The 27,755-nt window shown below is 33.0% G+C and overlaps 1 protein-coding gene across 3 annotated transcripts in view; it reads left to right on the top strand.

Annotated features, from left to right (window-relative positions):
* The window catches only part of LOC108905446 (brain tumor protein), a 214,609-nt gene that overhangs the window by 131,698 nt on the left and 55,156 nt on the right, over positions 1–27,755 (top strand). The window contains exon 1 of one of the 3 annotated variants that reach the window (XM_018708307.2): positions 14,838–15,184. The exons of the other annotated variants lie outside the window; for them this stretch is intronic. The gene's annotated coding sequence lies outside the window, so the exon portion shown is untranslated. Of the gene's footprint in view, positions 1–14,837; positions 15,185–27,755 lie in introns of those variants that run through there. 3 annotated transcript variants of the gene reach the window in all.

Below are 27,755 nucleotides of genomic sequence, written 5' to 3'. Positions count from 1 at the left end.
TTATTGAATGTTCATCCGTAAAAAGCACCTTGCTTGTAAAATCCGGATCTCGTGCTATTTGACGTGGAAACCACTAGTCCAGTCATTGAAGGTAAAATACGGCGTTATTGTATAATTTTCCCAAACAGCACCGATTTGGGTTCTAATTAGTGTCTACTTTAAAGTTGGCCCTGAGCTGGGGGTTGCTTTCTATTTTTTAGGGGTGAAAACTACCCCTATTCGAAAATAATTATAGAATTGTAGATTCGAGCGTGTAATAGGTTAAAGTCATCTTTAAATAAGTAATTATGATTAATTGAAAATTGTCAATCTCTAAAAACCACCCCCTATTACAGTAATCTTTAAAAAATATTATTCAGCAACTTGGAATAATTTAATTATTAAATTAAGATTTCTTTGCTGTTTTAATTTTTTATTATATATTTATAAGTTTCAACTCTTATAAAAACCACCCCTTGTAAAAAAGAATTGAACAATTATAGTTAAAAAAAAATGTTCGATTCAAAATATAATACAGATTGTATTATTTTATTCTTTTTTAATTATTTCAAACTTTCAATTTTGGCGTTTGACGAATAAGAACCAACAAGCCATTACTCCGCTTGTATCTACAGATACCATAAACACACCATTCTTTTTGTTTTTTTATAAGCTACATATTTTATAAAAATGATTTTTTTGATACTTTTTGAGTTATTCGCGCAAAACCGTCTGAAAAAGTGTTTTTTTTTTTTGTTCAAAAATTTACACATTCACTCGAAAGTCGAAAAGTATTGACTCAGAAAAAATTGTATAGAAAAAAAGTGGCTTAGAATTAGTCAATATATTCAATGAAACGTTTTCCATACCCGAGAATGAGTAGCATCCACCCCCAGGGTAAAAGCAGCCCCTGACACAAGGTCAACTTTGAAGTAGAGGGTAAGTAGAACCTAAATCCAAATTTTTATGAAATTCGGTGCTGTTTGGCAAAATTACAAGGAAAAATGGTCATTGACTGGAGTACAAGGGCAAAATTCCACACGGGGCTGAAAATCATTATTATTTAACGCCCGAACTCTTTGTACATGATAGGACTGTACTAATTGTTCCCGTAGTACTAACGCCATACGGTACTGTTAGTTTATACACCGGCTAAGTAATACTACAACGCACATGCACAAGATGCACAGGGTCGGCTCTCGTATCACCCTTTTCAGGGACCGCTAGGGAATGAGCATTTAAACCAACTGAAACTTGAACGCTGCTAATCGTCGATGAGACGCAAATAATACAACGTCAAATTTCAACAAAGGTCAAAGAAACCGGGCCAACTTAATCGACGATTGTTTCAGTAATCGCATTATCAGCGCCGCGCAACCAAGCATCACAATTCGAGACGCCTCACTAATACGCTATCGATTTTGTTTCGCCTTCAGCGACATGTGATCCAGTTTACTGGAAGGCACATCCAAATCTATTATTCCGCGAATATTGACGAGGACAATGTTCCGGATTCGGCGCGACCCATCCACAATTTACAATTGAAATGAATCGAGGCAAAATTGTATTAATTACGGCATTTGTTTGCGTTAAATACGTGGCGTTAGCCTAATCAAAACCGACATACAGGCTAGAATAATTAATGGGTCCCTTAATGAGGATCTGTATTGGCAAATTAGTTGCAATGTGATGAATAATTCCTTTTTTATCGCGCTTTATTCATACACAAGAACATTCAAGATTTTTACCGACAAGGAATTCGAGCTGGAGTTTTGACGTGTCGTCGTTGTTCAAGTAAAAAAGTTTTGGAGGAAACTCATCAAAAGCTCATTGCTGAATACAAGGATGGGGATTTAGTAGACTTAACAAAAATGTGCAGCAAATGGAGTTTCTTCTGCTTAAGGAATCATTTTAAAGGACAAATTGAAAGATCAGCTATGAGTTCACCTTTGTCTCTAGCGGAAAAATTCTGGAGTCAGCAACTGTACATATAGATGTTACTTGTGATACCTATAGCACCTGGTATCGTGGTTATAATATTATGCAAGGGTATCAGATATCAGAACATTATGCAGAAACGTATCTGACCCTTATCGGAAGGAAGTCTAAAAAAAAAATAGGAGTATCTGACAGCAATTAAAAAAGGTATTTTTTTGTAAGTACTCGTCGCGATGAAATACATGTATTTCAGCAGTTCCAAAACAGTTTTAAACACATTTTCAATTACCTTTTTTCTCTATTACCTTAAACTTCCGATACAAGTTTGTGACATCAGTTAATTCAGTTTTTGCTCCTTTTTCACCTCTTTAAATTTTTGATAAGTTCATTAACACCCTGTATATTAACAATTTGTCGTTGTTGCTTTGTATAACATACTTTGTAGACGTTTAAAAAATGCGTTCAAAATTATCTCTACTCTATTGTCAATTTACTATTATTTTGTTCGCGTAGGTTATAGATTTTACATAACGAGTCTTTTGTTGTACTGAATGCCTAAAAAATATGTGCAGCTTGTCCCAGCTTTCCAGTGCAGTTCCGTATGTAATAATGTAAGAAAAAATATTATGAAAAATGTGGCATTTAGAGAAAGTTACTTTCTCGTGTATTGAGCTGGTTCCGAAAAAAAAAATGATATAGTTTCACATATTACATATGTTACACAATGGATCTGTCTAAGAAAGTTCATGAAAATAATGGGATAATAACTGGATACTTAAAAGTATGCGTGCTATAGATTTCATGTTTTTAATATCGGCAATATGAAAACTAAATGTTTTCAAATTTTCGAATCTTTTAAACCAAAAAACCTTAACGACAAGGTGAAAAAGGGTATAAAGGTATACTAGGTACTAAATTGTCCAGCAATATGCAATTCAGATGGTATCTGGAATTGAACCGCGTCTGAGTGTTTTGCATCGAAAATGATGGTGGGCATTCTGAGCATATGTTGTAGTTTGTTTTGTACTTGTACTTGTGCGTTTAAAAATTACTGAATTTTTGCTTTTTGGTAAGTACCTAAATTATTTTTTAGTATGTATGATTATTTGGACGATGTGAATCGTTTGGTACTTTAATTACATATTTTTCAAATTCATAATTTGATTAAAAGTTAAATTCCTATTTTAAGAGATTCATAATTACTAAAATTCGAGCTAAAATTTAGCAGAACAATTGTATTGAAATTTATTAAATGTTTTACAACAATAGTTGTTTACATTTTTTCCGTAGGACAAGTATGCCGCGTGCACACGTGGTGTGCATCAGCTGTGTAACATTAGGTTAAGCGCTGTTGTCACGTTGTGATGAAACTCCTCAATATTAATACTCACTGTATTTTGGAATCTGTTAATCTTACGCCCTTGTAATAGACAACTTTTTTGTTCATTTATGATTCACACTTCTTACACTTTGTATACAATTGTGTTAAATGCATTTAAAATATAACATAAACAGTCAACAAATTAATTTGGAAAACACTGTTAATAAAGATGATAACAACTTGTTATATCACATGTCACTTACACTTTGCTGCTAACAAGTGCCAATAAATAAGAAATTTTAACACCATATTGATATCTTACAGTTTTTGAAGCAAATCTATTTATTGTAATTTGTTTTCAACAATTATTCACAACCAGAATTGATACCAAGAACAACATAGGACATTGAATTTCAATACAAATTTTTGAAAAAGACAACATTGTGATAAAATTGTTGTAATAAATATTTTCACGTATATGCTATTTTCTACTACAAACACAGAGGTAGATATAAATTGTATAATTAATATATTTTTTGTGGGATTCTGTGATTATAATTGTGACAGTTTTTTTGCACAAAAAATATAATCATTTTTTACAAAGTATATCATGATAATAATTAATCGATGAAAATATTTCTGGAACGGCTTTGAGGAAGGTAAAATTTTGCTCATAAAACTAAAAAAAATTGTTAATTTTAACTGAACACTGTACATGAAGAAAATTGCCGATCAGTTAACGGTAACTTCCCTAAACGAAAATTCGTCGATTTCGTATGCACGTGTGGATGTAACACTGTATATTTCAGGATAACCTCACATTTTCCTTCAGCCAGGACCGATAACGGGAAGAATTCTGGACGTTTTCGTCCTTTTAAGCAATTACGTTTTATATTTCCCGGTCCGCTGGATAGCAGGATTGCCAGGAAGGGCAGAATATGGATGAGTGGTTATATTTTGTACTGTTACGCTGAGCACACTTAAAGGAGCATTATTGCTATATTGCTGGGCGTGTCCTGAAAGGATTCCCTAAACGATTTCTGCAGCCCCTAGGATGCGTAGTTCGGAGAGATGCGAAAACAAATGCTGGATGTTCAAGTTAAAGTAAGATGGCAGCATTGAAACTCTAACAAAAAGTCCAATGTGAACAGAAGAATAATACTTTATGTTACCTACGTTTTTTAATAAAAATGTTTTCTACATCTCATTTATCGACTTTACAAACATAATTTGAAAATACAAGATCTAACAGACGGTTATTCAGATTAAAAATAAAGTTATACAGCGATAGATCAAATAGTTGTAATATATTCGTTTAGATTTATATGAATTTGAAAATTTTAAAGGATATAAAGTGATATTGCTTAGTTCTAGTCAAAACAAGTTTGCCGAAATAGCAACAGAATTCAAGTCGAACTTAAATTACATTTTGCCCTATCCCTGGAACCGAATTAGAAAGTAATTTAAACTTGGGCAATCATTGGGAAACTTTGGCGTGTTTCTATAAATTGGGCCCTAAAGGTTATAAAATACATTTATATAAAAATAGTTACTGCTCTACCTGAATTTTGGCAAAACATCACTGAATACTTTGTTAATTTCCAACTAGTCGTTAATTCCGTATTTAAACTTAAACAAGAAACAAATGAAGGTATTCATTGGATTTATGTAAACCATTTATACTGAGTGTTCCATCTTATTGAGCCACGTTCTCGTATAACGATCTCGAAAGCATAAAATTCAATGTGACGCCCACAAAAAATCGTTTAAAATTCAGATAATTATTTTGTGGGCAGATTTTTAGTTGCGGAACGATTTTCTTCGTATTAATCGTTTTTCATTCCGTGGCTCCTAGACCATTTTGATGTAGTATTTTGTGACAATAAAAACCAAACTATCACCAGCGTTTAAAAGGAAGATCAGCACAAATATCAGAAGATTCTAAACTAGACGTTTTACAAGAATCTGTAAATAATCCCCATGTAGCCGTTAGGACAATCTCCAGAAACTGTAATTTGTCATCGAGATCTGTGTCATAAACGCTCCAAAAAAATAAATATCACCCTTATAAGGTTCAATTGATACATGAACTATTAGAAGACGATTTTTACCGCAGTTTCGTGAGCAGATAATTGAGATGAATAATCAAAACTTAGATTTCACCCGAAAGATTATTTTTTCTGATGAGGCTACTTTTCTTTTAAATGAACATGTAAACAGACACAACTGCAGGTACTGGGCAACTGAAAATCCTCGTTGGATTGTTGCTGTCACACACAGCATCGTAAAAGAATAAATGTTTGGACAAGTTTTGTCGAAAACTGAATTCTTGAACCCTCTTTTTTTGAAGAAAATTTGATTGGGGAACGCTACTTAGACTTTCTTCAGTTTGAACTCATCCCCGCTTTAACTGCTCTGTTTCCTATTCCACAAGATCCATAGATCCAGACATGTGGTCCCAACACGATGGGGCATCTCCTCATTTTGCAATTGCAGTTCGACAATTTCTTCACTTAACTTTCCCTAATAAATGAATTGGACGCAGATGTCCTATTGAGTGACCACCAAGGTCACCGGATTTAACCCCTTTAGATTTCTTCTTATGGGGTTATTTGAAATCTAACGTTTATGTATGTGAATAGACCAAATAATCTTGATGACCTGAAACGGAGAATACCCCAGGAAATAAGACTGATTCCAACAGAGGAATTGAAAACGGTCAACTGGAAACAATCCTTAGACTACAAAAATGTATTGAACGGACAAAACATTGAACATTTATATAACGCAATTGTTATTTAAATAATGTTTTATGATTAAACATTATTTTTTTCCATTTATCACATTTCAAACGTCACTATTACGAAAACCGCTGATTTTAGAGATATGATATGTTATACAAAAATGGTTCAGAATTTACAGTACAATTCAAAAGTGGCATAATATACAGGGTGTTCCTTTTAAAAAAAATCAATGATGACTGCATATTTGTGTTCTTCTAGAGGTACCCGGTATACAATTTTCTTAGGTCAAAAAATTCGCAACTAAAAATACTAATCGACGTGTCCGAGCGTTTTTCCACAAAATAATTACCTGAATTTTAAACGAATTTGTTCCTTTCATTATGAACGCGCTGTAGTAATGTTTTATTCTTTAACCTCTGAATTTCAGCCAGTCAGCTGTTCTGACTTTAGTTAATAACCCAATGATCATGATCGAAAAATCTCTTCTACTTAAGACGTATTTTTATAGTCTGAAAACACCTGGCAATAGTAATTTAACAGTCTGAGGATGGTCGGTAGACAGGCGATACTTAAATATGTTGACCATTATCCTGGCCGATGTGTGGAATATTTTCGCACGATAGTAATTTTCCACTCTATAATTACATGAAATGCTAGGGCAATAACACCTACTTCCAAGGTTGTCCACAATTACTATCGCATNCCAGTCAGCTGTTCTGACTTTAGTTAATAACCCAATGATCATGATCGAAAAATCTCTTCTACTTAAGACGTATTTTTATAGTCTGAAAACACCTGGCAATAGTAATTTAACAGTCTGAGGATGGTCGGTAGACAGGCGATACTTAAATATGTTGACCATTATCCTGGCCGATGTGTGGAGTATTTTCGCACGATAGTAATTTTCCACTCTATAATTACATGAAATGCTAGGGCAATAACACCTACTTCCAAGGTTGTCCACAATTACTATCGCATTGTTCTTCTCTCGGCCGGCCTAAGATCGAACGGGTGATAGTCGACAATAACCAAACATTATGTTAATGTCAATGTTCCCAATCCTGCGTCGTAGGCACGCCTCGTATATTTTGCGTTGGGATAATGGGAAACGGCGAAAAACAATACCAAAAAAGAGCGTTATGTGGGTATTGTTTGCGTTTTCTGTTAACCTTGGAAGAGGCGAACGACCTCCGCCATTTGCCTACCAGTAGTTCGTAGTCGAGTAGTGTGCTTTGTCTTTCGTTTAGTGTTAAATGTTTATTTTTGTTGCAGGTACGTTGTTTGCTCGGCCACACACGATCCAGGAATCAGTAAGTTACAAAACCAAGTAAATGTATTTATAATTTGTTAATAAGTTCGAACCTACCGCGCCTTAATTGGAATGTTGTATATGTTGATCACGTTTTCCGTTCGTATAGGTATTCCAAGGAAAATCACGGATATGAAATGGGAATCTTCCATTGATTATATTTTTCCTTCGGTGATATAATACAATAGAAAAAAATCACGAACGATAAGTCTATTATTTTCCATTTTGGCGAGTGTGTCGAGAATTTTAAAGATTTCCGTAATCAACACCTACGAAAATACAAGGCAATTAATAACACGTTTCATGGTGTCAAAAACACCAATTATTTAATTAATTTACAAGGTTAGTTACCTTTTAAAATTAGTTTATATTTCGTAGACTGTAGAAGGTCTCACTATAATGTGTTATATTATGTTTGCGTTGCAAAATTTTAAATCGAAAATACATACAAAAAGGTCGATAAAGCTCCGGAAAGAATAGAAAGTGTTTTACTTTTTATAGTTAAAAATGTTAATAATTTAAACCATTTCCGATATAAATCGTGACATGATTCAACAGATATTTTTTATTCAAGTCAACGATTTTCATTGTTATGTTCTCTAAAAGCAAAACATTTGCACAAGACCAATACCTATTATAAATACATAATTTTTGTTTTTGTAAATACTTTTTGGAATAAAAAAACATTTACAACACCATAAATCAATACTTTTTCAAAGATCTAAATGCAACTTTTGATACATTGACAGCAAGGCAATACACCAAAATATTTTCCTCCAAATCATTTTCTAACAATAGTTAGGATGTATTTTTTTTTTGCTTTTCTCGGCATTCTTAAACTGAGTGCATTCTCTCCAGATAAAAGTGTACAGGATACGAGGATACAATTGACTGCAGTATAAAAATTTTATATAAAATTACAGGAAATGTAACCTGTACAAATTATATTGTGTGTAATTTTACACTTTTCACACTTTTCACTTGTCACAAAAGTGACAATTTTTATTTGCTAATTGACCTGTTTCAGCGACTTTTTTTAATTTCAGCTAGTGTAACCATCTTGAGTCAGTGTAGAACTAATTACTGTTAGATCCAACAGCCAAAACGTTTTCTTATAACCTTTTCCTTAACTGGAACGAGATAATCAACTTTCCATTTGAACAAACCCTTGTTCTAATGCTCACGTGGTTACCTTCGTGATATTTATCCACATATGTATATTTCTTATATAGTGAAAAGTAACAGTCGACTGACTAACTTATTAACAACGCTTTTTCTAAGTAGTATCTAGTAATTATTCCCATTTACATTACGAACGTACGAAAAAATCCCAATGCCAGTAATAAAACTGGTCCAAGAAATGTTTCAATAATTTTTTCTGAGGATATCATTGTTCTCAACGTCGTATAATTAACGTGACATTTACATCAGTTGTACATTAGATAGATACGTTCATATTCACATCATAACGGTGTTGATGATGACGATAGCATCAGAAACAGTTTTAGGATCGCCATTGTTCAGTTTTACCCGTTTCTAATAACTCCAGGAGAAATATAAGTAGTTTATTAGTTATGTCGACCGATTTTTGTAGTGCAACTCGGAGCAATTGCGTAATAAGAGATTGGTGGAAGGTACTGCTTGATCGATGGCCTCGGATAAGGAAAACACCATATCCAACGTCCTTGATCAGATCTTGTACGCTATCACGGTAATCATTCAAGCAGTGAACACGGCCTACTTCACCGTTACGTCATTCCCCGAATACTCGCGGCGAAAAAAACATCCCGTGGGCGGTTGTCCATAGAAGGAGATTCCCAAATTGACTCCGGCTTGAGGGAGGAACTCATTTTGGGTCATGTCAATGACTGATGAAACATAATTCGAAGTACAGTTAGGGGTATTTAACTTTCAAGTGGTTTCTAATTAGAATCAGCATAAAAAAGTTTTATTATCCTATTATGCCGGTGCCGAAATCATTTATTTCTTTTATTGTTCGTGGGAGGAAGTTACTATAGAGTACCACTTGAATAAAACCATTAATAATAGTGTGTATTCCAGTGTGTGACGTAATTTTTCTAATTTAGAATATTCCATTATAATGATTTTAGAACTGGTTGAAAAACTATTCTGGTTTCTTATAAGATGACTTGCCTATAATTTCGTTACCGTTTTCCAAGCAAAATCCAAATTTTATTGTAGTCCTCTTTGTAATACTGCTTATAGTATGAATTTTATTCTTGCACTAGATACAATTTTGGGATTTTTGTTAAATAAGCTGTACTAGGTGTAACAGCAACATTGCAACAAATATTCAGAGTTCCTCTCATCGAGACAAACAAAAATATTTTAGCCAAATCGATTCCTAAGACTCCGTGATGCTTCAAATGTAATGAAGAAAACAGCTATTCCACTATTGCACTTTCATTTACGTTCTAGCGAGTTTTTTGTGTCAAATATTAAGTTGTATCCATCCGACAATTTCTTCAGGGTCTTCAGGCCTGGTAATTTGAAGTGGCGGCAGTGACGATCATCCCATAGTTTTTGTAAACAGGAAATACATTTCTTTCACTTTTAATGGAATCATTAAATTATCCATATAAGTAATGAGAAAACCACTAATAGTCGTGCAGCTTGCACAAGAACTTACAACTTTTTAATTAAAATACTTAGCTATTTATAAGATCCTATGTCATCAAAAATGACTCATAGTATTCGATCATACCGATTGTTGCCTGATCATATCTATAATTTATTGCAAAATTATAAATATAATCGGTCAAAAATTACGTCTCATTAATGATGTTCACCATTCTTATAGTAATATTGGTTAAAACGTCTCCTTGCAGCTCGTAATAGCTGAAGTGAGTTAGTTGATAGAACTCTTCGTCTTTGATAACAAAGACTCAAGTACGTTGTATGTTTTTAGTCGTCTTGAAGTCTACAATATTCTATGTTATGCCTTAAAAGTATGGAAGAAAACTAACCAGTTTAACATACTGCATCGTGCTGCATTAAACAAGCTCTAGCTGGACAGTAAAATTCCTTTCTAGGCATCATATCGACGATCAAATAAAACGTGACCCAATTTGTGAATGCTTGGTTAATTGACAATTGACCGTAAGAACCATCTTTGACTTCAATTAATTTAATCATGCGCATTCATAATACTGTAAACAAATTCATTGGGCTTTGTAGCATAAATATAAATACGCCAGTAACATAAGTCAAGGGAATTGATTCTAAAATAAGAAACGACAGTATCATCGTCATAACTAAGATCTCTTAGGAAGGATCTGAAAGATTTAATACTGTATTATATTTGTCTCTGGGGATAATTCAAGTAGACAATGCATTTGAAACATTTCGATAAAGTTACTTTATCACTTTCGTGCACGTGTGCGATAACATTTCCTAAATTTCTCATACTACGATTGCGTTACACAGAATAATTAGCACTATTTGTTAGTAAAGTATTTACATGAATGTATAATAAATGTTATGATGCGGTTAAAGTATTTACTATTGGAAAACGTACAATTTATTATTTACGCTTTTGTTGAATCGTAAATTACACTATTAAAAAAACTTAAAATTTCTAGGTGCATTTACTAGTTAGCGAAAATAATAATATACATATAAATGTATGTTTATTTGAAATTGTTTTGAGAACGTCTACATTCTATTTATGTATTTAATGAAAGTCACTGATAGCTGAGATTAGTGCGGCATATTTTCTATTATCTTTAAAATTTATACCACGAAAACTGCAGATTTTAGTTACAAATCAAATTATACCAACATTCGAATCACAATTTCGGATTATTCCAGTTGACCTACTAAATTCGCTATTTATATACAATGGCCGGTAAATATGCAAAGGTATTATAAATATTTAGAGGTAAATTGTAAATGTAATATTAGTAGACCGCGAAATGTTTTGCAACAAGTCTATCGCATTTTTATACAACTCAATAAAGAAGCTGACATTGAGATTAGCGAAAGTTGCTGTATATTATACACCTTCATTTCTAAGCGATACCGATTCGTCTTATTGCTTGAAATGTTATACAACTGATGCAAAATACACGGAACTAAAATCACCGTTCTTCTGGATTGCATTGAAATGTTTTCTCAAACGAAATCGTACCTTGTAAGGAAGGATATGGCGTTGCGTAATGCTTTATTAATCCATAAACATGTTTGTATTATTCCCAGCTTGACTTTAACTCTGATTTAGCAATTAATAGATGTACGCTTCACCTAGATTAGAAATGTTGCCATATCTACCATTTTTCCCTGTACTAAATAATTAGTGTATGTTTGGCAACCCCGACGTAAAGCAATTCATGTGCGTTGGGCTTAACGTGCTTGCCATGTGCGTCGGGCCGATTTCTGACGCATTCAAGCTAAACGCACGTTAATATTGTTGACATATGATACAGTTTTTACAATATTCATTGAAAGTGTACACATATAAATTTAGAAAGGAATGGCTATATTTCTTTCCTAATCGGGAGTTTCTTGTGTTCCTGGTGTTACTTGTTTTGATTTTTATAGACGATAATACTTCATCAGACTTTTGTAGACGATCAAAATTTAAATAAAAAATGAGTATTACAAGGTACCAATACCTTCACTGAACTGCATTCATGTGACCAGGCCTTAACATTTAACGGTCTGAATAATAAACATACCTTAAACTGTTTTATTCAATTCAGAGACGTATTGCGTAATCTGGTACAACTTTTTCAATTTTATTTATTCATGCTAAATTTGCAGTGAGATTTTTTTTTGTAAATCACAACCTTCAAGAAATAAATCGTATTGAGTTTGAGAGTAACGATAATAGCTTTATGTGCAAAAATAAGCACATACATTATGTCTGTTTTCTATTAAATTATTTCAGATTTATGCAGCGAATTTATTATTTGTAACATATTACACCTGAAATGATTGTTTTCATAATGCATAACGTATAGCATAAAGTCGACAATATTAATTAAATTATTCAGATTTAGATGTACATGTATTTCTCCCAACAAATTGAAAATATACAAGGACTTTTTTAAAATAAGATCAAAACCGATTCAATACAGCGACTTAAGCTAATAATATTTGATGATGATATTTAATAAAGCATACTTGGCATTAGATTTAACTTTATACTTTTTTCCAAATGGAAAACTATGCACACTTCGATTGTCCTTTCCTGCCTTTAAAATAGTCGTCGTTTGCTTTTAATTTAATAAAAGACGACTCATTACTGCGCTGCTAGAATTCAGTTAAGCTTCTGTTTTATTTCACTCCATGGAAGGTCATTTTAATTATTCCAAGAAATATATTTACTTACTCGAGCAAGCAGTAAGTTTCCATCAGTATTATATTAGGAACAGTGAACCGTGAAAAAATAGATTAGCACAATTTTTTTTAGTGCCTGTTGAAGTCTGAATAAATTAAGTTGAAACTATCGCGAGGTTTTCTGTATACCAAATCCTTCGCTCATTTTATTGTCTGCAGTATATAGTATTCTTAACAAACTATTTGACTATACTTAAAATAAATAGTCAAGTAATGAAATTTATTCGATTTACCTTTCTTAGATGTCTGCAAGCATTTAACTGATAAGTTCCATCTTTGAAAACGACCAATCTAGTTAGTAACTGTGTTAAATTCAACAAACTTCGGTATTTTATAGTTATTTATTGTATAAAATATGTTTTAAGTAGCATTTTATCCACGCAATAAGCGTGGCAATTAAAACACGAATGCAATACAACCTTTTATCCATAATCATATCACACTCATATTTGTGGAGTCAGAATTATTGGAATTTAATAAAAAAATATTCGCATGAATTGATATTTCTTACTGGTACTCAATGAAACGTGGTAGGTTTTGTGATACCTAATGGTTGCTATGGTACGTAGTTTATTATCAATTATTTAATAAACAGTTCTATTTGATTTTGGTAAAAATGCAAGAAAGTAATTAATTGTGTTCCTGTGGCTGTTTTTGAAGAAGCTCAAGAAGCAATTTTCCATTTATTGCCAGCGAAATCCAGGGAACATTGCGAAAAAGTGTTCGCCGAATTTAACGAATGGAGGAGAAAACGGAGAGTAATGACAATAAATGAAGAAGTCATTCTATCGTATTTTTTAAATTGGAAGAAAAAATATGCAATTTCATTTATGTGGTCGAAGTATTCGATGTTGAAGGCTACTATAAAGGTCTACGAAAATATAGACATTGGAAAATATAACAAGCTTGCTGCTTATTTGAAGAGTGAATCGAGAGGATACAAAGCAAAGGAAGCTGCAGTATTAGAAAGATTGATTAATTTTTGACTATAGCTGTTCCTTACAAGAACAGACATCCGTAACTTGTGCAAATTCTTCACAAACTTCGGCAGATGTTATGCGTTCCGAAAATGCTGGCAACAATGCTACAAGGGTTGTTATTAACGGAAAGGAAGTTAAATGTGATAAAACAAAAAATGAAATGTCTATTACTATAAATAAAATGTTAATGTTAATAAGTAAATAAATTAACTTTTGATTTATTTATTATTTATAGGTTTTTATTTTTTCATTATTCTGCTAGTGATATAAAGTTAGAAAATGCGATTGCCGTTCTCATTCTACCTGTCCACTAGAGAATAGCTGTTGAGCATGGAATAACGTCTGGTGTTCCGCAGGGATGCAATTTAGGCTCTCTACTTAATGTTTGTTGATGATATCATTACTGAATTAACTGTCGACTTATTCTATTTGCAAAAAAATTAAAAACGAATAGTATGGACTAATACTAATTAATATGATCATGTTAATTATAATAATTTAGTCTCGAGGGTTTGTTGATATGGTAGTATATTTCTAAACTATCAGTTTTAACTGTTTTCTTCGATTTACCACTTTTTATTTTTAGATATGTTTACTTGTTGTATTTTTGTCACCCTAAGGAGATTCGTTTTACTTTAATCATGGTGTCAGACAAACAACAATTGCCCAATTAATGTTAATTAATATGCTTCGTTCAATGTTGAATATTTTAAAGGAGATAGCCGCTGCTTCAAAGTGTTATTATTCAATAGTCAGATAAGAAATGGGGTTTCTGGCTAGCCAAGGCAAAAAAGTAATCTATACCAGTGGATTTTTTTTTGCTATCGAATCGTTAAAGCACCTGACCAGAACCTGGACGACTAAGAAGCGACCAAGTCGGTCAAGTTCCTTCCACACCTTTCGTCCATTCACGCAACTAATCTCATGCGCGACTGGCATTGGTATATCATCTGACCGACAGCTGCCTCTCGCATGAAAAAAAAAAACCGGCGACTCGCGAAATATCAACGTCGAATAGATCGATTATTTATGCTGTCGTTCAACCCATTCTTCTGGGGAACGGACGAAGGCCCCATAATTGACTTGACCTACCACGGCGTCACCGTCATGTCCGTCTAGTTACCCACGGCTCACGGTGGCTCGAATCAAGGCGGCCGAGCAAAAGCCACAGCCAACTCCAAGACGATTTAGTCGAAAAGTGAATCTTATTCGCGGAGGTTGGGAACGAGTTGTCGAGACAGTTGCTTTCGCGAGAGCTTAGGCGAAGCACAGCGCTCTTAGATACGCGGTTTATGCAACAGCGGCAATCAAGGTGGCTAGATTGAATTCACTTTCACTCGGCAGTTATGTCGGACGTTGCATAACGCCACACACACACGCTCGCAGGAACAATACATCTGTGCAAGAATACGGCGACTTGTATCTTCGGCCGTTATTTCGAGGAATGTGCTGAGCATCGAGCTAGTGGCGGTCTGTTTTGTGTTCTCGCAGTGTTATTGTGTTTTATTATTGCCGCCGTATCTTGTTTGTTAAATCACCGTATTGTCTGAAGGTAATTAGCTCTTTATATTTAATGTTTTATTTGGATTAGACCGTTGCGCTGGCAAACGCGATAGAGGCAGCGAGCGACTCTTTGTTCGAGCCGCCGCAGCTGAGGAGAAGTGATTGTTATATTTCGTACTGTTAAATAAACGAATCTTCGAGACAAAGACGAAGGTTATTAACATGGATAAATCGTTTTGAAAGTGTAATCTCCGACATTCCGAGAATATTAAGTTTGAGTTATCGAGTCGGGTACTGGGAGTACTGACCAGAGAGGCTTGAAATTCCTTAAACAGGAAACAGGTGGAAGGGGAATGGTAAACTTGTCTTTTACAGATACCGGTCTCTGGCGACGTTGTCACGTAGGGGCAAAACAGACGTTCTGAAGGAAACTTTCGACGGTTAAAGCCAGGAAATTGTTAACCAAACGAACGCTTCGTCGTAAAATATCACCTAAATACCCACGTGTGGGTCCCATGTGTTTCTCAATATGATCATGAGATATTTCGAACTGGCAATCAATAAAATTAGTCACTGGGAAATAGACACTTCGTCTACCAGCTATATTTACACAAAGTGGGAAAAATAACTCTGATCGTGAAACATATTATCTGTTCCCTCCATTACTTGGGTGCCGCATTTTCTGAATTTAATTTATTTACAAGCTTATTTCGCAATTAAAATCAACTGAACACATTTCAAGGTTCAAACCGTCGAACGTTACGAAATGAAATCGAAACCGTTCCAGATGGTTTGCTGGAACAAACTTGACCACTGTTTTCTTATAACTATTTAAATACACAAAAATTATTTTAATGGGATTATCCATGGTCTGTCCAATTCGAGCGGATACGGCAACTCCGCTCAACGGCTATATTTAAATGAATGAAACTTGTCGTTTCGTTATTAACGTTCTTATTAATTGTGACAACAATGGCAGTTATGTTATCGAGTGCCAGTATGTTTTCCAAGTTAAAATTAGATTGCAGCTTTTAAATTGCATTTTTTACTCAATTTGCCAGCATTTGTGCTACGAGAATCTAATGAATTCTGCGTAAATACTTCTTCAAAGTAACAATTGAAAGAAAAATATTCGCTATGGATTTTATAGTGAAAATAGAGCACTCTGTAATTTGATTCGTGGTTTATTATTCAGTGCGGATAATAATAATTAATGATATCACCTGCACAAGCTTACCAGTCCAAAAAAAGTTAACCTTGCTTGTTCAAATTAACATACCGCCAATATCTTTGTTTTTTGGAGGTACTGACACTGAGTCTGAGTAGTCGAGACCTACTTTATATTCGGCAACTCATTAACGAGCTATTATGGTGTATAACTTTGACAACCAAAACAGTAACGCAAAAAGTAACCTAGATACCAGACAATGTTTTATAGGAGACAGGGATTATCGATTAAAATATTTTAATTGTACGGAATACTACTTGTACCTATCGGGTAGATTGGATTTTAACCCACGTAATATTAATTTCATAATTAATTATTCCGAAAATATTAATTTTAATAAAATAGCACCTGGTGTTGTTCTAGCAGGATTGCAGATTTAGGTAACCTCCTTTGAGCCTTTTCTAATGCAAAAATGTAAATTTCATGAATAAAGATCAGAAATAGACGCATTGTACACTATTTCAAGCATAGTAAAATCCTTAAATTCTCTAAATTTTGGTATAATACAATAAATTTTTATATACCTCAGATGAGCAAAGCTCCATATTCCGCAAAAGCTCAGAACAGTTGCCAAGATTTGTGCATTAAAATGTTACACCTTCGACAGTCGTTAATAAGTATTATAAATAGAAGAGGACCTGGAATTGAACCCTGGGGAGCGTTAAAAAGAAAGTGGTTGATTTAAAACCTAATTTCGAGCCCAATATTAAACAAATTCGCAGCAATCAGTGAGATGAGATTGAAACAGTTTAAGTTAGAACCAAATCTGTATAGTAACGATATAAGTCAGTATAGATAATATCTACTTGACTAGCAGCATGAAAGACTTCTTGCAAAATTGACTGCTGACATCATACTCTGACTCATTACTTGATGTTAATATTGGAAATATGTTATACATTTTTCAGTTTTGGAATTAATCTGGCGTCTGCTCAAGCTGAAATATGTTATTGCGTTCGTGCTTTCATTTGATACGTTTTCCTTTATTTAACCATGAGTGTAGCTAAGTGAAATTTGATACAATCAAACAATATAATGTAATATTTGTCCTCGATGAGTGCTATCGAATAAAGAAACCCTATATATGGATATTTGCGTATGTAAACGAATCTGTGTACGGGTTTACTGTAACTCTAGACCGAGGATGAAATTAAATCTATTTTTCATCTATGTAATTCTAGGTTTCACAATGAAATTTTGAAGATAATGGATTAGAAATAAAAAATTGCCCTGTGGTCTTTGTTAAAGCTAAGATGAGAGAAGATCCGTTCTGTTGTATCTAATTAAAACTATAATGTGAAATAATAATAGCAAGAAAATACAGTTAGAAAAGGAGAAGTTTAGATTTATATCTGGAGCTAAACGTGTTCCTAAGGTTTTACATTATGGAGTACTGCTCCAAGCTCTTGTTTCGTTCCCATGCACATAATGTATAATGTATTCTAATGTATGGGAGTAAAGGCCATGGATGTGCTTTGATTACACTTTGAAAATCCCTGTTATTTAAAATTGTGACGGTTCAATTAAACTTTCATTGTCAAAGTTTAGAGGAGTAAAAGAGCAATTTTCACAAAAGGAAAACCCAAATATAATTCAAATTAGTTAATCAATAAGATTGCCGCAATCTCGTTCTTCTTCATGTGAAAATTACATTTTCAGTGCTCTAAATTTTGATGTTACAATGAAAATATAATTGAACTGTAAAAATTTAGTAGTTTCGTGTTTGTTTCCAAAGCACTCGTTGTGAAAACAAATCAAATTTCAGGAAACACTGAGACTGGAGGAAAAATGCAAAATTGAACCACACCAATTTTGTCGTTAGTGCTACGTACAACAATAAATTGCCCTTAAATAAGTCCTGGCGAATTTTTCGCGATAATCTCAGCGTATATTAACTTTTTTTTTGTCAACGTAATTACCAAAATGAGTTTTGGATTACCCGCTAAAATTAAATAAAATTTATGGCGCGTGTAACTTAATGTAAAAAGTTCTACTTGTTAATCTGAAATATGTTCCGGAGTTCGACCGATACCTACACTGATTACAGTTTAATACAGTTTCCAGTCGTATTCTATTTTATATGCTCCTCTTTTCACGAATTCATTTAAAAAGTAAACGCGAATTCCGGATTTTATGAACAACAAAGTAACAAATTGAATGAAAATGATTGAGCAATGTACGAATATTTACAGGATTATTGATACATCTTGAAAATCTATGAAGATAATAAAATGCTGAAAACAGTGTTGTTTTAAATGATTTTTAACGAGAAATATTAAACACGAATCCCCAATTCGAAATTTTCGAGACACAGGATGTTGAAATTAAATGAGAAAACGATTTTCGGATATAAATGCGTGTACCAATGGCGTAAATATCAGAAGTTTCATTAAAAACTAGAAATTGACGCCCTGAATATTTAAAAAAATCAACTAGTACTTACTCTTTATGGTGTTTCCAAGAAAAAGTACCATTTTCCATTTTTGACCTTTTTATCATTCCTTAACTTTACCAAGCACTTCATTAAACCTATTAGAACTTTAGAAATGCTCGTTTTGCAAAAAAATTGTATGATTTATGTTATTTTATTAATATTGCTATTAAATACAATGTAATCATGAAAAGTCCAAAAAAAACCATTGAGTTGTAAACCCATGTTTACATGAATCACTGAAAGAGACGCCCCTTAAAATTTAATTAACACTGTATTTTCATTGGCTGTCACTCAAATGTAGGTAAAAAAATTAAATATACAGGATGATTCTCAAACGATGACCAAAAACGAAACCTCGTATTATTTGATGAATTTTAGGGACTCTTTCGTATAAAATTTTTAGGGCGCTTCGTTAAAAAGATACAGGGTGTTGAACTTAAAACAAATATTTTTAATTTTTTTTTAATAATTTAAAAACTAAAAAGTGAAATAATTTGAAATTGGACACACGTATTTATGTAAACATTGTCCAAAATCTGAGGACTTTTTCTAAAATTTAGATGTTCCAGTGTTGGAGATACAGGGTATCGCTGGCATATTTTTCCAAATAAAATAGTACGCCACTGCTTTACGGTAACAATTATGATATTTTTGGATTGGTCTTTCAATTTTCTACAAATTACTACTCTCTTATGTTTTTCGAAAAAAGCCTGATTTTCGAGTGAAACTTAAAAAACGAAGTGTAATATTAAATTCACCAAAGAAGCGAGGTTTCATTTTTGGTCACCATTTGTGAATCACCCTGTATATTAAAACAGCTTGGTGGCGCTCTGTTTTTTTTCCGAAAGACATCATTAGTTTGATGTCGCTGAAAACAACTTTTAGTTAGAAGACTTTTTTTCTATTTAACGTTTTTTGTAGTTTCAACTGTCTCCAGACATTATTAGTTGAAAATCACTTTACTGAAGTTCTCGGCTTTGGTATATGAGAAAAAAGGTAGAGTTAGAAAAGTGTTATTCCAACTTTTTTCTTCAATCTGAACGTGTAAGTTATTTTGCAGAATTAAACAAATTTATTTGACGACTTAACAAACGTCATTGTTATGCAAATTTCGAGCCATTCTGGAAAAATTTTTAAGAAATTGGCCTGCTACACAGCACACATTGTTTTTTGCGTCTTTAAATATAAAAAAAAAATAGTAAAGTGTCAACAAGATTTTATGTGTTTGTGAATAAAATTACATTTTATTCCCATTGTGGTGCATTGCATAACCTTTTGAACCTTTTTGATTTCCAAAGTAAATATACCTAACACATTTAGTGTTCTTTTTGTGAAAATAACCATATTAACATTTATATTTAAATAACAAAATACCTACTCGTTAGGCTAACGAGTACGTTAAGTAATAATATTTAGCAACATTCTCATTCACCGACATTTTGAAGTCCAGGAAATATGTGAAAATGGAAATACATCGAGTCGCCGGCAAACATAAACAGGTAGAAGTGAACTTAAATCCTGAGTTAAAGCCCTTACGGAACAGTAGCAATAATTTAGACTACCTTTTCTTTTGTTCGGGAGCCGTCTCGTAAGGCACTTTATTGTCTTTAAAGTCGAAGTTTAGTCTAGTAATTTTACGTTATTATGTTTAGCGATATATTCCGCCTGCTTATCCTACGGCAGTATTTCACTCGCTGGTGTTTTATTAAATCTTTTCTTTAAGCTGGAAGTTAGCATATTTCACGGAGGTAGAAAAGACCGGGTCTATTAATAAATTCCAAGTCTGCTGGAAATAAAAAAAATATATAACGCCGGTTTAACAAGAAAACTTATGCGTTTGCGGATTAAAAAGTAATTTGACTACGTAGTCTGAAATTCTTTTCAGCGCACGAGAACGAAATTAGTCTGCGTCTGTACCCAAATAAAAAAATAGCCACTGTACATAAAACTAACCCAATAGTCTGCATGCGATGTTCAGAAAATATAGAGTTGGACGCTACTTTTTGTTTCGGCATGCTGAATTTATCACTAAAGATACTAAATATTATGTACAATAACATATTAGATTCCACAGTCATAAAAATGGGGGGAAGATTGTTTACAGGGTGGTTAATTGTATATTTTTTACGTAAATTCACGTTTTTCGCTTATATTTTCCGTTCATTTCCACGAGAAAACAGTAAGGTACTTTTTTTCGTCTTTAAAAGACCTACAAACATAGCCCTCGAGCGTCAAAAAATATTGATTAGATCAAAATTTATAAACAGAAGAAGTTTATTTATGACTTTTTAATTAAACATTTATAAACTGCGTTATTATTACCAGAAGTTTTGGCATCGCATCCTCTCATTCCTCATCACTGTCTAATAACTCACACGAAATCTAGAATCGGTAAATTGAATAGTTACAAGTTATGGCCTTACAAACAAATTAACTAATTATTAGTCTGGACGATCCCGAGGATATTCCACAATCGTCCTGATTTTTTTCATGGTAGATTTCACAATAATATATTGAAATCTATCATTTTTCTTTTAAATTCAAATTTGCAACCTGGAACTTTTTTTTATTTTTTAGCCTTAGTTGCAAAATGAAATATACGACGCACGAGCGTGATATAGTTAAATATTATTACATATTCGGAAAGCTTATGAAAAGAGCTTTAAGTTAAAAAAAATCGTCAAGATTCGTTGAAAAACAACGGAATTACAGACTATCATATATATTATTTTCAAGCGAATTTCGCTTATTTAACGGCAGGACTATGAATATTATCGTCATTTTCTTCGGACTCGCTGTCGTTCGCTTCCCCCACCCTTCCGCCGCGCCACGGCTCGCCGAAAATGAAGCGACCCACTGATTTTTGACAATATTTCTTATGCACTTAACATGCTTCCACAAATAAAATATTTTTACCTGGGAAAGTACTCGGGTTGCTGATTATGACAGTATTTTTTTGCCGCTACCAACCTAATTTACTTAACAATCGGCCGTCAACTTTAACAGTCTGTAACTCCGTTATTTTTCAACGAATCTTGACGATATTTTTTAACTTAAAGCTCTTTTCATAAGCTTTCCGAATACTTAATAATATATAACTATATCACGCTCGTGCGTCGTATATTTCATTTTGCAACTAAGGCTAAAAAATAAAAAAAATGTTATGTTTCAACGTATTATTATGAAATCTACCTTGAAAATAATCAGTGCGATTGTGGAAGATCCTAGGGATCGTCCAGACTAATATAATTAGTTAATTTGTTTATAAGGCCATAACTTGTAAACTATTCAACTTATATATTAAAGTAGGTTCCTATACGTTTGGTGGTAGACAGTCCTTTAAAAAATCCTTCTCTGTTGCACTGTCTTTCTAACTGCTGTGTACATAACAAAAATTCCTCAAATAATTTCCCACTCAGCATCGCCTTATTTGCTCTTACGCCTCGCATTCAAACCAGTTTCTGTGTAAGAGTTTGAGTTCCTATTTCGAAAAATACATATTCATTGTACAAGACTAATTCATTTTTCATTCGAGCCTCGTTCGTCGACAAACTTAATTTTCACGTTTATTGTCATTTAATTTCTAAATAAACTGCGCAGTTGGGCCTCGCTATACCAGCCCTATTATCATATTTATTATCTTCCGTGTTATATATGCATTAGAAAAATTATTTTCTCATATTTCCTGTGGTATAGGCCGGAAATTTTTACGTTCCAAATATATTCGTGTTTCCTTTGACCGAGATAACTTTTACCGATATTTATTGGATTATGCCATCATCGGAAAATCCCCCAGTGTATTACAGGCAAGGATATGTTTTATTATTTATGCACGAAAACCAATATTGTTCTAGTTTGTTTATACGCGTACCTACACCACATTGATGATTTGATTATTCGGTTATTGGGAAATGTAAATAAACAAAAACACGCCCTTCTTTTGATGTAGATAAGGTAAATTAAAAATAATTCTAGAAAAAGCCCAAGACTACCGAGAAGATAAATTTCAACTGTTATCGTGTTTTCATCTTTTAACTTTCGCTCAGTACACCATAACCAACAACAAACCAACAATATTAATATGCCTACATTTTAAATTTATTTCCAGACAAATTAATCTGTTGTTAGCTGCTATAATCCATTTGAAAAATGACCTCAATTCTGATATTTGAAAGACATGTTGCGCAAAAGCATTACATCGTTTTTTTTAATGTAATTTTACACTTTGTTTTGGTCTAAATGGAACTTCGGATATTCGCATTTGCCCTAAAATGAACCTATCTGTCATCACATCTGTTTAGTACGTATTTGCTGAAGATCAGCTTATCATCATAATCATCATGATTGTCATCTTCTAATTATTGCACAATATATCTTGCTAACAAGGATTTGGCAACATCTTACTGACTGAACTAATTTCAAAGTTGCTATAACCTTAAACTCATTTAATCAGAATGCTTATAATATAAAGTACATTATGCACAATGACACAAATACATTAGCGATATTAGTCCGTCGCTGCGTACGATTTGTTTATTATTAATTAAATTTGTTTACATTTGTGCAACGCGTTATGTCGTGGTCAAACGCGTTAAAATCAATTCTAATTAAGCAGAAAAGAAAAACGAATATTTAATGCACGTGAAAACGATTACTAACGCTTTAGCTGTCTCCAACTCTGCCAAAACTATTTTCAGTTTAATTGGAATCAAGTCCAGTTATAATTTCCTTGTGGTAGTCAGGGTTATGCTTCCTCATTTACATTGACAGTGAAAGGAATATGCATAACCCGCTATTGATTGATTAGGTTCGAATAATTTACAACTTTCCTAAGTAACCAGTGACGGAGATATGGTGAATCGCTCTAATTTAGTAAAAAAAAAGTACAGTTGCGTATCAGCGTTAAATTTGGTTCACCTCGTATATCGACCAGGTATTTGTATAAGGCTATTTTGAACACGAATTCGTAGAAAGTTTTTTCGCTCAAAATCAATCACTTCTCTTTATTATTAGAACATATATAATCATCGTTCTTAATTTTGTTCTTATTTCCTAATTAAATTAATTACTAAACTTCTGTATTCTTATTTTTCTTGTAAAGAACTTCAATAATTGAAATTGAAGTTATACACTGTGTCCCAAAAATGATGGAACAAAGTACATATTGTTTTTCCAGTTGAAATTTAAAAAAATGATAGATTTCAACGTATTATTATGAAATCTACCTTGAAAATAATCAGTGCGATTGTGGAAGATCCTAGGGATCGTCCAGACTAATATAATTAGTTAATTTGTTTATAAGGCCATAACTTGTAAACTATTCAACTTATATATTAAAGTAGGTTCCTATACGTTTGGTGGTAGACAGTCCTTTAAAAAATCCTTCTCTGTTGCACTGTCTTTCTAACTGCTGTGTACATAACAAAAATTCCTCAAATAATTTCCCACTCAGCATCGCCTTATTTGCTCTTACGCCTCGCATTCAAACCAGTTTCTGTGTAAGAGTTTGAGTTCCTATTTCGAAAAATACATATTCATTGTACAAGACTAATTCATTTTTCATTCGAGCCTCGTTCGTCGACAAACTTAATTTTCACGTTTATTGTCATTTAATTTCTAAATAAACTGCGCAGTTGGGCCTCGCTATACCAGCCCTATTATCATATTTATTATCTTCCGTGTTATATATGCATTAGAAAAATTATTTTCTCATATTTCCTGTGGTATAGGCCGGAAATTTTTACGTTCCAAATATATTCGTGTTTCCTTTGACCGAGATAACTTTTACCGATATTTATTGGATTATGCCATCATCGGAAAATCCCCCAGTGTATTACAGGCAAGGATATGTTTTATTATTTATGCACGAAAACCAATATTGTTCTAGTTTGTTTATACGCGTACCTACACCACATTGATGATTTGATTATTCGGTTATTGGGAAATGTAAATAAACAAAAACACGCCCTTCTTTTGATGTAGATAAGGTAAATTAAAAATAATTCTAGAAAAAGCCCAAGACTACCGAGAAGATAAATTTCAACTGTTATCGTGTTTTCATCTTTTAACTTTCGCTCAGTACACCATAACCAACGACAAACCAACAATATTAATATGCCTACATTTTAAATTTATTTCCAGACAAATTAATCTGTTGTTAGCTGCTATAATCCATTTGAAAAATGACCTCATATTATGATATTTGAAAGACATGTTGCGCAAAAGCATTACATCGTTTTTTTTAATGTAATTTTACACTTTGTTTTGGTCTAAATGGAACTTCGGATATTCGCATTTGCCCTAAAATGAACCTATCTGTCATCACATCTGTTTAGTATGTATTTGCTGAAGATCAGCTTATCATAATCATCATGATTGTCATCTTATAATTGCACAATATATCTTGCTAACAAGGATTTGGCAACATCTTACTGACTGAACTAATTTCAAAGTTGCTATAACCTTAAACTCATTTAATCAGAATGCTTATAATATAAAGTACATTATGCACAATGACACAAATACATTANCTAAAAATATTCTAAAAATATCCAAAAACTCGTCATGAAAAATGAAAATGAGCATCACTTTCAGTTTTTTGAAAATTTTCTAAAATCACCCTTATTTAGGCGTTCAAAAGACAAAAAAAGTGAACAAATTAAGAATCATCAACAGTTGTAAAACCCCAAATATTTCTATGTTGTTATCAAAATAATATTATGAACGTGAAAATATCTAGTTTTATATTTGGTACGGTCTTGTCCGGATTAAAAATCAACCCTTAATATCCCCAAAGGGGTGGAATCCTCCCCTAAACGCCTAAAAATGCAAAAAATATAATAAAAGTGAACATTTTTTTTTCTTTTTCAATTATACGTGATAATTGAACTGTTAATAACCCACAATCACTACATCTGAAGGAAAATACCCCTAAATGACGGTAAAACCACCCCTAAGTTCAACCATATACGTATAAAAGGACAAGAAAAAATTGTAACTTTTTTAGGGGATGATTTCACCCCTTAGGTATATTATGGGTTGATTTTCAATCCGGACAAGACCGTATCAAATACGAAATTAGATATTTTCACGTTCATAATATTGTTTTGATAACAACTTAGAAATATATATTTGGGGTTTTACAACTGTTGATGATTCTTAATTTGTTCAGTTTTTTTGTCTTTTCAACCCCTAAATAAGGGTGATTTTCGAAAATTTTTGAAAAACAAAGTGATGCTCATTTTCATTTTTCATGACGAGTATTTGGATATTTTTAGGATTTTCCCTGTCACCCTTGTCAAAATCTCAAAAACAGGCGGAAAAATGGCTTTTTTTGCGGTCACTATTTATTGGCAATTTTGAGGGCAATTTTACAGACGACATTTATTTGGATTTTTTCCGTTTTCAGCTGATTCCAGCCCTGGAATTAATTTTTCCTAACCTTAATGAGCACGATATGCCTGCTGATGATGTCTGGTTCTAACCAAATGGTGTCCCTCCACATTTTCGCCTCGATATAAGAAATTACCTTAATGAAGTTTTCTCAAATCGATGGATAGGCAGAAGAGGGCCGCTTGAATGGCCACCACACTACACTGACTTAACTCCAGCAGACTTTTTTTGTGAATTTTTTTTTTTTAAATATTGCAGAAAAGTGACAATTTCTATTTACTAATTGACCTGTTTCAGCGATTTTTTAAAATCTGAACTGGAAAAAAATATGAATTTTGTTCCATCATTTTGGGACACAGTATATAGCATAAAAAAACTAATGCCGAACCTCGTGTGTTCCCTTTATGTCAAGCATTTTGAAACGTTTCTTCTGCTTTAATAATTCCACGAGAAAGTAGAACTAACCTCACACTAGTTTTATTTAGCCTACTTTGACCATTACTAGTTTTGATTATGTAATAAATGGAACAGTTTTTTTATGTAACCAACATTCTGGAAGTGAAATGCAATTAATTTTGAAATGTCAATACCACCGCGGTTTTTCTAGATCAAGTCTGGGCTCTAGTATTGATTAATAGGGGGCTAGGCGAAACTAATGATGCTGCATTAATGAATTATTCTTGTATTCTTTTCACTGTTTCGCGTTTCCAGTTGTGATTTTCGATTCGTGTTGGTCGCAATGTGTTATTTTTCGACGTCCGTGTCGGGGCGTTAGAAAAAAACTGCTTCAACCACGGTCAGGTGTGATGAAATAGTCGGTTATTCTTGGTAGCAGCTTTCTGTATCCAGTCTGGTATCTTTTTTACTTTAGTTTATTAAACGTGTCTTGTTTTTCGTGACACTTCTGCTCAAAATGTGCAACTCACCCCTTTATAACTCAATACCAATATATACAGTGTGTTTATGATGAAAGGAACAAATTCGTTTGAAATTCAGGTAATTATTTTGTGGAAAAAACCTCGAACACGTCGATTAGTAATTTTAGTTAATTTCAAATTGCAATTTCTCCCAATATTCAGAAAAATAGTCTACCATAAACGCTTATTATTTTTGTTCTATAATATTCTTTATGAAATAAATGAAAAACAAGTAATTATACGCAATATTTAAATATACACATGGAGCAGGACTTCGCAACCTACCCACACGATTTCACTTATTTACTAAATGTTAAATATCCTCCGCAAATTTCGATATCAGTTTAATTTCTTTCATTTTGAGGTCTGACCTTGAAATCCGTGGGCCAGACACACTTAATTATATTTTAATTAAAATAAAAACCATAACAACTTTGCGTGATACTGTATAAATTTAAGTTTTCATCTTTTGTGGTTTTTCCAATGTGGAAATTCCTGAGGTTAAAAAATCGTAACAGTGTAACATATTCAAATCGATATTATACCTTAATAGGTAGACAAAAAAAATAAATTGTTATTATCTACCTTCAACGGCTTGTTTAATAAGTGCTTTTTTAAGATCAGTTTTTGTTTTTGTTGTTATTGAAAG

This window comes from Anoplophora glabripennis, unplaced genomic scaffold (assembly GCF_000390285.2).
Source record: "Anoplophora glabripennis isolate ALB-LARVAE unplaced genomic scaffold, Agla_2.0 scaffold42, whole genome shotgun sequence".
In the NCBI taxonomy this organism is placed as follows: Eukaryota; Metazoa; Arthropoda; class Insecta; order Coleoptera; family Cerambycidae; genus Anoplophora; species Anoplophora glabripennis.
This window is presented reverse-complemented; position numbering and strand designations above follow the sequence as displayed.